At 38.8% G+C, this 14,010-nt stretch overlaps 1 protein-coding gene across 1 annotated transcript in view; it reads right to left on the bottom strand.

Moving 5' to 3' along the window:
• Window positions 1–14,010, bottom strand: part of med23 (mediator complex subunit 23) — a gene marked incomplete at its 5' end in the record, with an annotated part of 61,998 nt that overhangs the window by 35,804 nt on the left and 12,184 nt on the right. The window lies entirely within an intron of this gene.

Genomic DNA, 14,010 nt, shown 5'->3' with positions numbered 1-14,010 from the left:
AGTAATATTTCACCTGGGCTGAAGCGACTGAGGTTTACTTGATCATCCAGACATTATTTATTAGAAAAATATGATCATCAGGCTTTTGAGGAAGGTTGATTTGTTCATCTGTCAATCATCACTGTATTGCACTGCATTATATGATTTAAAACTACAGAGCTTTGATCATAAAACTAAGCATTTAAAAGTCCTCTTACTAAGACATTATTGGCACATCTTGATATTTATATGCATTTCATGTAAGTATCTGCTAAACTGTTATAATGATCTCATTGATTTACAGTAAAAGTGATCAGTATTTAATTGAGGTATGTTTTCCTACATATCATTATATCATATAGGTTATATATATATATATATATATATATTTAAACTACATTTAATTTAATATTCAACATAATTATTGATCTGCATTGACACCACTATATGAGAACTGAACTGAGCTGGACGATGACATCACGGTTTTATCCAGAGAGGCTATATATAAATAAATGAACTAAATTAACAACTTTTTACAAAAAAAATGAACCATCACTGAACTAAAGCTGGACTCTGACACTATTTTCTTCTGGAAACAAACTTTGTTCCAGTTTTCACTGTAAAGCTGCTTTGAAACAATCTGTATTGTAAAAAGCCCTATAGAAATGAAGCTGACTTGACTTGAGACATAAAAGCCTGATATGTCAAATATGAATGTATCAAATAATATAATTTTTATTTTGTTTATTTTTTATTGTAATATTTTGTCTAACAGTGCAACAAACTCTTCCATAAAAAAAAACAAAAAAAAAACATGCTTTCTCTGACTATTATATCATATGTCAGGCTCTACAGGGTTAATCCACTCAACGACCATGTGACCAAACCTGTGTGAGACAGACAGCGGTTTCAGAAGCGCTGGTTGAGATTCCACATACTGCTAGAGAAGTCTCGATTCTGTTTGTATTAAAGAGCTTTGACAGAAAACAAAAAAAAGTGCGTTTCACATCCCAAAAGCTCAGAGCAAAACACAGGGAATCCTCAGAGAAACCTCTCAGCAAAGCTACTGTCAAGAGCTAGCAGCATCTCCCTCATGAGCTCGAGAGAGAGAGGAACATCAGACAGCAGGAGTCGGGGAACACCGACACCAAGACATGTGAGAGAGAGAGAGAGAGAGAGAGAGAGAGAGAGAGACTTCTGCAGGGCAAGAGCGTTTCAGAGACACTGAAAACACACACGAGCCACAGGAATACACACCACTACAAACACACCAACTCTAGGCCAAACACTACAACAGTGATGATGGAGAGTTAGATGTACACACGGAAACATTCACAACCAGAACATTTGCTCAAACTGTACTGAACTGAACAACTCATTGCTGACACATTCAATAATCACAATGCTTTTGATGGGAAATTAAATCAAGCAACACTGTGAACACTGCAATGACTTCAGTGAGACATTTGTCCATTTAGCAGGCATGTGATCAGCTAGAGACACAAAAGAAGGAAAACCTTACCCAAATTACTACTATTAAAAATATTATTTCATTAAATTGATAAAGAAATATCCTATTTTTGCAGTAATACATACTTTTTTTACTGCGAAATAAAAAAATCGACTAAATAATAATCATTCATATATTATATTATAACACATAATAAAAGTATTAACAGACACTTAAGTAAAAGGGGATTTTGGTATAATTTGAATTGGAAAAGTAAGACTAATTATCCCTTGGTTAACTCCTAGTTGGTCAAACTAGATTTTAAGACACTAAGTTTATACAACTGCTTTTAAGCTGATAGATTGTAGGCCTTAATATTGATCAAAGCTTATGAGTTTTTTTCTTCTTTTTTTAGGTGAATAAGCTTGATGGACTACGATCGATCAGTTCCAATCAAAAACCTGTGCTATTGAAAGAAAACAAGTTGTCAAAAAGATTGAATCCAATATTTTGTGATAATATAGCATAACCAGAGATTTAAAAGGCCAGTCATTTTTGACCTGGAACACCAAATTATGTAAAGGATTTTCAGCACAGCACAAGTGAAACATTGGCTCAAGGGAGAGAACAAACCGGCAGGACAGCAGAAGAGGCAGGGAATAAGAATGAGCGATTACATAAGCGTTTTCTCTGAACTAGCGTTTGAATGTTGAGACTGTGTTTACTGCCACTGACAGTGTTCACATTGATGTCCAGTGGTTTGATATGGTGTGTGTCGTGCAGGCTTTGATTGCTCTGAGAGAGGCAGAGATGTCAGAAAGCTCTTCTCCACATCTGTGCCTCTGCTCTGCTGCTGTAATGAGGGAGAGCTCGTGACTGGAGAATAAAGTGGATCACACAGGGCCGCTGCATTCAGCCCAGCACAAGCAGCCTTTATACGGCCGAGAGCAGCTGCACCACACACACACACACTTCAAATGATGCAAAACAAACTAACAACAACCATTCAAAGAGAGACAGATAGACGCTGTGGACAAAGGACCCTTATTGTGCTTGTAAAGGCTGATCTCAGAACACCGTCTGATGATACGTGAACAAAAACACCAGACAAAGGTCCAGGAACACACACTAAAGTCACACTAAATACATTTAGTTGTATACGTTATGTTTATTGTAGATCAGGTTTAATGCTCCACACTAACTGAAATGCACATGGTTTTGTGACAGATAAACACTGATCTGACTGTACACTAGTAATTCGCTTGAGTTTTGTGTGTGTGTGTGTGTGTGTAACAAACAGCTGTCTGTCATAAGAGCCTTCACGCAACTGTGGTTAAAAGTCACACCTAGAACCGATTCTACAATTCTAAACAATCTATTCAGAATCATTAAAGAAAGAGTCGAGATGAACTGGAGAATCGCTTTTCCCCCCATCACTAGTAGTCAACAGTATGGAAGCTGGTTTCTGCCATAGAATAAAACAATGTAAATAATAATTGCGACATTTTAACTCACAATTGCGAGTTTACATCTCACAATGCTGACTTTCTTTCTCAGAATTGTGTGTTTGTGAATTTATATCACGCAATTACATTTTTATTTATACTGGATACTGGATTCTAAACAACAAAGAAATGCCACAATTGATCAAGAGCTTGAAGCAGATATGAGGGAGAAACACCTCATATGAGCCTCTCACAAACATAAGGGTCTTTCCTTGCCAGTAATCTTGGATAACACGCCTACGTCTCCTTCCATTTAAAATAATGGCTAGTGCGGTGGCTGGGATATACGTAAACCTTCCAATGATTTTTGGAATGACTGATCGCAAGAGGAAAATAACGTTCTAGTGGCATAACATCGGTTAAAGCTGCAGTCCGCAGTTTTTCCTCTTTGTCGCCATCTCTGTTCGAAATCTGCAATTGCAGTTATTTGCAAAATTATCAACTTTACATGAGTTGTACATCAACACCCTCGACACAGCACAGCGCGGATGAACACAATGTTTGAGGAGAGTGTGAGGCTGTCAGTCGCCGCGCCGGTGTGGATACTGGCATTCAGAATCACAGATTATTCTTTTTGGAAGTATGACCATCATAATAATTTTCACCGGAAAATGTAATCTGAACGAGTAAGAAACATCCACTTTTGTTCTGGTTCTGACGTTGCAGTAAATCGCGCTGATTAAATCTAACAATCGCTTATCATATTACGCAAAAAAACGTGCAAATTATACTTTGTTCTCAAATTGTTAATGTTAACAACGTCAGCATTGCGTGACTACATGTAATGTCCTTCCGATATTATCCTTGTTTTCGCATGGGCCGGTTGCAGTCTCTTTTTTTCTGTAGCCGCTCCGAAGTCGTTTGAACCTTTCTGGATCCGCCATCAAATTGATAAGTTTAATTATATCAAATGCTGTGAGAAAAGGCTACAAATCTCCACCTCCAGCATCCTCACTCACAATATAGTCTACTAGCCGAGACTCTTCTTCATGTGTACAGATGTGACGTAATGACTCAATATAGTCTACTAGCCGAGACTCTTCTTTATGTGTCCAGATGTGACGTAATGACTCAATATAGTCTACTAGCCGAGACTCTTCTTTATGTGTACAGATGTGACATAATGACTCAATATAGCCTACTAGCCGAGACTCTTCTTTATGTGTCCAGATGTGACGTAATGACTCAATATAGTCTACTAGCCGAGACTCTTCTTTATGTGTACAGATGTGACGTAATGACTCAATATAGTCTACTAGCCGAGACTCTTCTTTATGTGGACAGATGTGACGTAATGACTCAATATAGTCTACTAGCCGAGACTCTTCTTTATGTGTACAGATGTGACGTAATGACTCAATATAGTCTACTAGCCGAGACTCTTCTTTATGTGTCCAGATGTGACGTAATGACTCAATATAGTCTACTAGCCGAGACTCTTCTTTATGTGTACAGATGTGACGTAATGACTCAATATAGTCTACTAGCCGAGACTCTTCTTTATGTGTACAGATGTGACGTAATGACTCAATATAGCCTACTAGCCGAGACTCTTCTTCATGTGTACAGATGTGACGTAATGACTCAATATAGTCTACTAGCCGAGACTCTTCTTTATGTGTACAGATGTGACGTAATGACTCAATATAGTCTACTAGCCGAGACTCTTCTTTATGTGTACAGATGTGACGTAATGACTCAATATAGTCTACTAGCCGAGACTCTTCTTTATGTGTACAGATGTGACGTAATGACTCAATATAGTCTACTAGCCGAGACTCTTCTTTATGTGTACAGATGTGACGTAATGACTCAATATAGTCTACTAGCCGAGACTCTTCTTTATGTGTCCAGATGTGACGTAATGACTCAATATAGCCTACTAGCCGAGACTCTTCTTTATGTGTACAGATGTGACGTAATGACTCAATATAGTCTACTAGCCGACTCTTCTTCATGTGTACAGATGTGACGTAATGACTCAATATAGTCTACTAGCCGAGACTCTTCTTTATGTGTACAGATGTGACGTAATGACTCAATATAGTCTACTAGCCGAGACTCTTCTTTTTGTGTCCAGATGTGACGTAATGACTCAATATAGTCTACTAGCCGAGACTCTTCTTTATGTGTACAGATGTGACGTAATGACTCAATATAGTCTACTAGCCGAGACTCTTCTTTATGTGTACAGATGTGACGTAATAACTCAATATAGTCTACTAGCCGAGACTCTTCTTTATGTGTCCAGATGTGACGTAATGACTCAATATAGTCTACTAGCCGAGACTCTTCTTTATGTGTCCAGATGTGACGTAATAACTCAATATAGTCTACTAGCCGAGACTCTTCTTTATGTGTACAGATGTGACGTAATAACTCAATATAGTCTACTAGCCGAGACTCTTCTTTATGTGTCCAGATGTGACGTAATGACTCAATATAGTCTACTAGCCGAGACTCTTCTTTATGTGTCCAGATGTGACGTAATGACTCAATATAGTCTACTAGCCGAGACTCTTCTTTATGTGTCCAGATGTGACGTAATGACTCAATATAGTCTACTAGCCGAGACTCTTCTTTATGTGTACAGATGTGACGTAATAACTCAATATAGTCTACTAGCCGAGACTCTTCTTTATGTGTCCAGATGTGACGTAATGACTCAATATAGTCTACTAGCCGAGACTCTTCTTTATGTGTCCAGATGTGACGTAATAACTCAATATAGTCTACTAGCCGAGACTCTTCTTTATGTGTACAGATGTGACGTAATGACTCAATATAGTCTACTAGCCGAGACTCTTCTTTATGTGTCCAGATGTGACGTAATGACTCAATATAGTCTACTAGCCGAGACTCTTCTTTATGTGTCCAGATGTGACGTAATGACTCAATATAGTCTATAGGGCTGCAACAAACGATTATTTTGATAATCGATTAATCTAACGATTATTAGAACGATTAATCGACTAATCGTCGATTATTTCGCAGACTAATCAGTAAGTTTGGAACGATTATTCAGCTTTTCCAATTAGTTAAAACATTGAGTTATACATATTCTAACTATAATATAAAAAAAGAAAATCACTTCAGCTTTTGAAATAGTTGTTTTAATGAACTTTGAGCCAACTAAACAGGTCATTCTCTTTAAGTTTTCAGATTTCGGTCCAACTCAAATCACACACAAATGCTCTCTAAGCATTGTTTAATAGGCCCACTGCTTTTCTTAGAACTGAAACAGAAAAAGGGACATTTACTTCAGGACACAAAGAATGGTAAAATATTAATCTGCAAACAATTATTATAAGAATAAAATTACAATCTTTTTTTACATGACAATTGAGCTGACAGAGATGTTCTCATTCACCTTTTAATTTATAGTATGATAAAGTAACTGCCATGATATTCTTCCTATATCATAGGAAGGATATAACATCTCGTTTTGTAAGTCTTCATGATTATTGAACAAAATACAGGCAAGTGATAAGACTATAATAATACCTAATATACTAATAGTGTTACAATAATAAAAACAGCCCTGACTCCTAAGCTCGATCAAGCTTTATTCTATGCAAAATAAGTCATCGCATTACTGTAATTATATTACTATTGATAATATTATTACTATTATTAGTAGTATTGCATTCTCTAATAAAGAGAGATTTACCGCTGGTTAGTAACGTTAAGCTCCAGCTGGAGAACACTCACTTCTCACCGGCTCCTCTTTTGCCGGGATGTTTCCTCTTGCACTCCAACATGCATGTTGTGCTCCCGTGAAAAGCAAGTTCCGCCTTGCATGTATTGAACACGACAGCATTCTTGATTTGAAGTTTTGTGAAACTTTCCCAAACCTAAACCTTGCTAGTTCGGATTCGTTTGCACTGTCATAATTCGCGCTGTGTTTTCTTCTACCGCAATAGCATTTGTAAGGGCTGCACTACACTCTAGCGCTACAGCGCCGTAGCGGTCAAATCTCGGGATTGCAGGCCCTTACATTAGGTCACGTGAGATCAAACGACTACTCGACAACAAAGATATTTGTCGACAAATATTTATTGTCGACGTTGTCGACAACGTCGACTAATCGTTGCAGCCCTAATAGTCTACTAGCCGAGACTCTTCTTTATGTGTACAGATGTGACGTAATGACTCAATATAGTCTACTAGCCGAGACTCTTCTTTATGTGTACAGATGTGACGTAATGACTCAATATAGTCTACTAGCCGAGACTCTTCTTTATGTGTACAGATGTGACGTAATGACTCAATATAGTCTACTAGCCGAGACTCTTCTTTATGTGTCCAGATGTGACGTAATGACTCAATATAGCCTACTAGCCGAGACTCTTCTTTATGTGTACAGATGTGACGTAATGACTCAATATAGTCTACTAGCCGACTCTTCTTCATGTGTACAGATGTGACGTAATGACTCAATATAGTCTACTAGCCGAGACTCTTCTTTATGTGTACAGATGTGACGTAATGACTCAATATAGTCTACTAGCCGAGACTCTTCTTTTTGTGTCCAGATGTGACGTAATGACTCAATATAGTCTACTAGCCGAGACTCTTCTTTATGTGTACAGATGTGACGTAATGACTCAATATAGTCTACTAGCCGAGACTCTTCTTTATGTGTACAGATGTGACGTAATAACTCAATATAGTCTACTAGCCGAGACTCTTCTTTATGTGTCCAGATGTGACGTAATGACTCAATATAGTCTACTAGCCGAGACTCTTCTTTATGTGTCCAGATGTGACGTAATAACTCAATATAGTCTACTAGCCGAGACTCTTCTTTATGTGTACAGATGTGACGTAATGACTCAATATAGTCTACTAGCCGAGACTCTTCTTTATGTGTCCAGATGTGACGTAATGACTCAATATAGTCTACTAGCCGAGACTCTTCTTTATGTGTCCAGATGTGACGTAATGACTCAATATACCCTACTAGCCGAGACTCCTTCTTTATGTGTAAAGATGTGACGTAATGACTCAATATACCCTACTAGCCGAGACTCCTTCTTTATGTGTACAGATGTGACGTAATGACTCAATATACCCTACTAGCCGAGACTCTTCTTTATGTTTCCAGATGTGACGTAATGACTCAATATAGTCTACTAGCCGAGACTCTTCTTTATGTGTCCAGATGTGACGTAATGACTCAATATAGTCTACTAGCCGAGACTCTTCTTTATGTGTCCAGATGTGACGTAATGACTCAATATAGTCTACTAGCCGAGACTCTTCTTTATGTGTCCAGATGTGACGTAATGACTCAATATAGTCTACTAGCCGAGACTCTTCTTCATGTGTACAGATGTGACGTAATGACTCAATATAGTCTACTAGCCGAGACTCTTCTTTATGTGTCCAGATGTGACGTAATGACTCAATATAGTCTACTAGCCGAGACTCTTCTTCATGTGTACAGATGTGACGTAATGACTCAATATAGTCTACTAGCCGAGACTCTTCTTCATGTGTACAGATGTGACGTAATGACTCAATATAGTCTACTAGCCGAGACTCTTCTTTATGTGTACAGATGTGACGTAATGACTCAATATAGTCTACTAGCCGAGACTCTTCTTTATGTGTACAGATGTGACGTAATGACTCAATATAGTCTACTAGCCGAGACTCTTCTTTATGTGTCCAGATGTGACGTAATGACTCAATATAGTCTACTAGCCGAGACTCTTCTTTATGTGTACAGATGTGACGTAATGACTCAATATAGTCTACTAGCCGAGACTCTTCTTTATGTGGACAGATGTGACGTAATGACTCAATATAGTCTACTAGCCGAGACTCTTCTTTATGTGTACAGATGTGACGTAATGACTCAATATAGTCTACTAGCCGAGACTCTTCTTTATGTGTCCAGATGTGACGTAATGACTCAATATAGTCTACTAGCCGAGACTCTTCTTTATGTGTACAGACGTGACGTAATGACTCAATATAGTCTACTAGCCGAGACTCTTCTTTATGTGTCCAGATGTGACGTAATGACTCAATATAGTCTACTAGCCGAGACTCTTCTTTATGTGTACAGATGTGACGTAATGACTCAATATAGTCTACTAGCCGAGACTCTTCTTTATGTGTCCAGATGTGACGTAATGACTCAATATAGCCGACTAGCCGAGACTCTTCTTCATGTTTCCAGATGTGACGTAATGACTCAATATAGTCTACTAGCCGAGACTCTTCTTCATGTGTCCAGATGTGACGTAATGACTCAATATAGTCTACTAGCCGAGACTCTTCTTTATGTGTCCAGATGTGACGTAATGACTCAATATAGTCTACTAGCCGAGACTCTTCTTTATGTGTCCAGATGTGACGTAATGACTCAATATAGCCGACTAGCCGAGACTCTTCTTTATGTGTACAGACGTGACGTAATGACTCAATATAGCCTACTAGCCGAGACTCTTCTTCATGTGTACGGATGTGACGTAATGACTCAATATAGTCTACTAGCCGAGACTCTTCTTCATGTGTACAGATGTGACGTAATGACTCAATATAGTCTACTAGCCGAGACTCTTCTTCATGTGTACAGATGTGACGTAATGACTCAATATAGTCTACTAGCTGAGACTCTTCTTCATGTGTACAGATGTGACGTAATGACTCAATATAGTCTACTAGCCGAGACTCTTCTTCATGTGTACAGATGTGACGTAATGACTCAATATAGTCTACTAGCCGAGACTCTTCTTCACGTGTACGGATGTGACGTAATGACTCAATATAGTCTACTAGCCGAGACTCTTCTTCATGTGTACGGATGTGACGTAATGACTCAATATAGTCTACTAGCCGAGACTCTTCTTTATGTGTACAGATGTGACGTAATGACTCAATATAGTCTACTAGCCGAGACTCTTCTTTATGTGTACAGATGTGACATAATATCTCAATATAGTCTACTAGCCGAGACTCTTCTTTATGTGTACAGATGTGACGTAATGACTCAATATAGTCTAGTAGCCGAGACTCTTCTTTATGTGTCCAGATGTGACGTAATGACTCAATATAGTCTACTAGCCGAGACTCTTCTTTATGTGTACAGATGTGACGTAATAACTCAATATAGTCTACTAGCCGAGACTCTTCTTTATGTGTACAGATGTGACGTAATGACTCAATATAGTCTACTAGCCGAGACTCTTCTTTATGTGTCCAGATGTGACGTAATGACTCAATATAGCCGACTAGCCGAGACTCTTCTTCATGTTTCCAGATGTGACGTAATGACTCAATATAGTCTACTAGCCGAGACTCTTCTTCATGTGTCCAGATGTGACGTAATGACTCAATATAGTCTACTAGCCGAGACTCTTCTTTATGTGTCCAGATGTGACGTAATGACTCAATATAGTCTACTAGCCGAGACTCTTCTTTATGTGTCCAGATGTGACGTAATGACTCAATATAGCCGACTAGCCGAGACTCTTCTTCATGTGTACAGATGTGACGTAATGACTCAATATAGTCTACTAGCCGAGACTCTTCTTTATGTGTACAGATGTGACGTAATGACTCAATATAGTCTACTAGCCGAGACTCTTCTTTATGTGTACAGATGTGACGTAATGACTCAATATAGTCTACTAGCCGAGACTCTTCTTCATGTGTACAGATGTGACGTAATGACTCAATATAGTCTACTAGCCGAGACTCTTCTTTATGTGTCCAGATGTGACGTAATGACTCAATATAGTCTACTAGCCGAGACTCTTCTTCATGTGTACAGATGTGACGTAATGACTCAATATAGTCTACTAGCCGAGACTCTTCTTTATGTGTCCAGATGTGACGTAATGACTCAATATAGTCTACTAGCCGAGACTCTTCTTTATGTGTCCAGATGTGACGTAATGACTCAATATAGTCTACTAGCCGAGACTCTTCTTTATGTGTCCAGATGTGACGTAATGACTCAATATAGTCTACTAGCCGAGACTCTTCTTCATGTGTACAGATGTGACGTAATGACTCAATATAGTCTACTAGCCGAGACTCTTCTTTATGTGTCCAGATGTGACGTAATGACTCAATATAGTCTACTAGCCGAGACTCTTCTTCATGTGTACAGATGTGACGTAATGACTCAATATAGTCTACTAGCCGAGACTCTTCTTCATGTGTACAGATGTGACGTAATGACTCAATATAGTCTACTAGCCGAGACTCTTCTTTATGTGTACAGATGTGACGTAATGACTCAATATAGTCTACTAGCCGAGACTCTTCTTTATGTGTACAGATGTGACGTAATGACTCAATATAGTCTACTAGCCGAGACTCTTCTTTATGTGTCCAGATGTGACGTAATGACTCAATATAGTCTACTAGCCGAGACTCTTCTTTATGTGTACAGATGTGACGTAATGACTCAATATAGTCTACTAGCCGAGACTCTTCTTTATGTGGACAGATGTGACGTAATGACTCAATATAGTCTACTAGCCGAGACTCTTCTTTATGTGTACAGATGTGACGTAATGACTCAATATAGTCTACTAGCCGAGACTCTTCTTCATGTGTACAGATGTGACGTAATGACTCAATATAGTCTACTAGCCGAGACTCTTCTTTATGTGTCCAGATGTGACGTAATGACTCAATATAGTCTACTAGCCGAGACTCTTCTTTATGTGTACAGATGTGACGTAATGACTCAATATAGTCTACTAGCCGAGACTCTTCTTTATGTGTACAGATGTGACGTAATGACTCAATATAGTCTACTAGCCGAGACTCTTCTTTATGTGTACGGATGTGACGTAATGACTCAATATAGTCTACTAGCCGAGACTCTTCTTTATGTGTCCAGATGTGACGTAATGACTCAATATAGTCTACTAGCCGAGACTCTTCTTTATGTGTACAGATGTGACGTAATGACTCAATATAGTCTACTAGCCGAGACTCTTCTTTATGTGTACAGACGTGACGTAATGACTCAATATAGCCTACTAGCCGAGACTCTTCTTCATGTGTACGGATGTGACGTAATGACTCAATATAGTCTACTAGCCGAGACTCTTCTTCATGTGTACAGATGTGACGTAATGACTCAATATAGTCTACTAGCCGAGACTCTTCTTCATGTGTACAGATGTGACGTAATGACTCAATATAGTCTACTAGCTGAGACTCTTCTTCATGTGTACAGATGTGACGTAATGACTCAATATAGTCTACTAGCCGAGACTCTTCTTCATGTGTACAGATGTGACGTAATGACTCAATATAGTCTACTAGCCGAGACTCTTCTTCACGTGTACGGATGTGACGTAATGACTCAATATAGTCTACTAGCCGAGACTCTTCTTCATGTGTACGGATGTGACGTAATGACTCAATATAGTCTACTAGCCGAGACTCTTCTTTATGTGTACAGATGTGACGTAATGACTCAATATAGTCTACTAGCCGAGACTCTTCTTTATGTGTACAGATGTGACGTAATGACTCAATATAGTCTACTAGCCGAGACTCTTCTTTATGTGTACAGATGTGACGTAATGACTCAATATAGTCTACTAGCCGAGACTCTTCTTTATGTGTACAGATGTGACGTAATGACTCAATATAGTCTACTAGCCGAGACTCTTCTTCATGTGTACGGATGTGACGTAATGACTCAATATAGTCTACTAGCTGAGACTCTTCTTTATGTGTACAGATGTGACGTAATGACTCAATATAGTCTACTAGCCGAGACTCTTCTTTATGTGTCCAGATGTGACGTAATGACTCAATATAGTCTACTAGCCGAGACTCTTCTTTATGTGTACAGATGTGACGTAATGACTCAATATAGTCTACTAGCCGAGACTCTTCTTTATGTGTACGGATGTGACGTAATGACTCAATATAGTCTACTAGCTGAGACTCTTCTTTATGTGTACAGATGTGACGTAATGACTCAATATAGTCTACTAGCCGAGACTCTTCTTTATGTGTCCAGATGTGACGTAATGACTCAATATAGTCTACTAGCCGAGACTCTTCTTCATGTGTACAGATGTGACGTAATGACTCAATATAGTCTACTAGCCGAGACTCTTCTTTATGTGTACAGATGTGACGTAATGACTCAATATAGTCTACTAGCCGAGACTCTTCTTTATGTGTACAGATGTGACGTAATGACTCAATATAGTCTACTAGCCGAGACTCTTCTTTATGTGTACAGATGTGACGTAATGACTCAATATAGCCTACTAGCCGAGACTCTTCTTTATGTGTACGGATGTGACGTAATGACTCAATATAGTCTACTAGCCGAGACTCTTCTTCATGTGTACGGATGTGACGTAATGACTCAATATAGTCTACTAGCCGAGACTCTTCTTCATGTGTACAGATGTGACGTAATGACTCAATATAGTCTACTAGCCGAGACTCTTCTTCATGTGTACAGATGTGACGTAATGACTCAATATAGTCTACTAGCCGAGACTCTTCTTTATGTGTACAGATGTGACGTAATGACTCAATATAGTCTACTAGCCGAGACTCTTCTTTATGTGTCCAGATGTGACGTAATGACTCAATATAGCCTACTAGCCGAGACTCTTCTTTATGTGTTCAGATGTGACGTAATGACTCAATATAGTCTACTAGCCGAGACTCTTCTTTATGTGTACGGATGTGACGTAATGACTCAATATAGTCTACTAGCTGAGACTCTTCTTTATGTGTACAGATGTGACGTAATGACTCAATATAGTCTACTAGCCGAGACTCTTCTTTATGTGTCTAGATGTGACGTAATGACTCAATATAGTCTACTAGCCGAGACTCTTCTTTATGTGTCCAGATGTGACGTAATGACTCAATATAGTCTACTAGCCGAGACTCTTCTTTATGTGTCCAGATGTGACGTAATGACTCAATATAGTCTACTAGCCGAGACTCTTCTTTATGTGTACAGATGTGACGTAATGACTCAATATAGTCTACTAGCCGAGACTCTTCTTTATGTGTCCAGATGTGACGTAATGACTCAATATAGTCTACTAGCCGAGACTC

This window comes from Rhinichthys klamathensis, unplaced genomic scaffold (genome assembly GCF_029890125.1).
Source record: "Rhinichthys klamathensis goyatoka isolate OS25496 unplaced genomic scaffold, OSU_Roscu_1.1 h1tg000001l_1, whole genome shotgun sequence".
Taxonomy (NCBI): Eukaryota; Metazoa; Chordata; class Actinopteri; order Cypriniformes; family Leuciscidae; genus Rhinichthys; species Rhinichthys klamathensis.
This window is presented reverse-complemented; position numbering and strand designations above follow the sequence as displayed.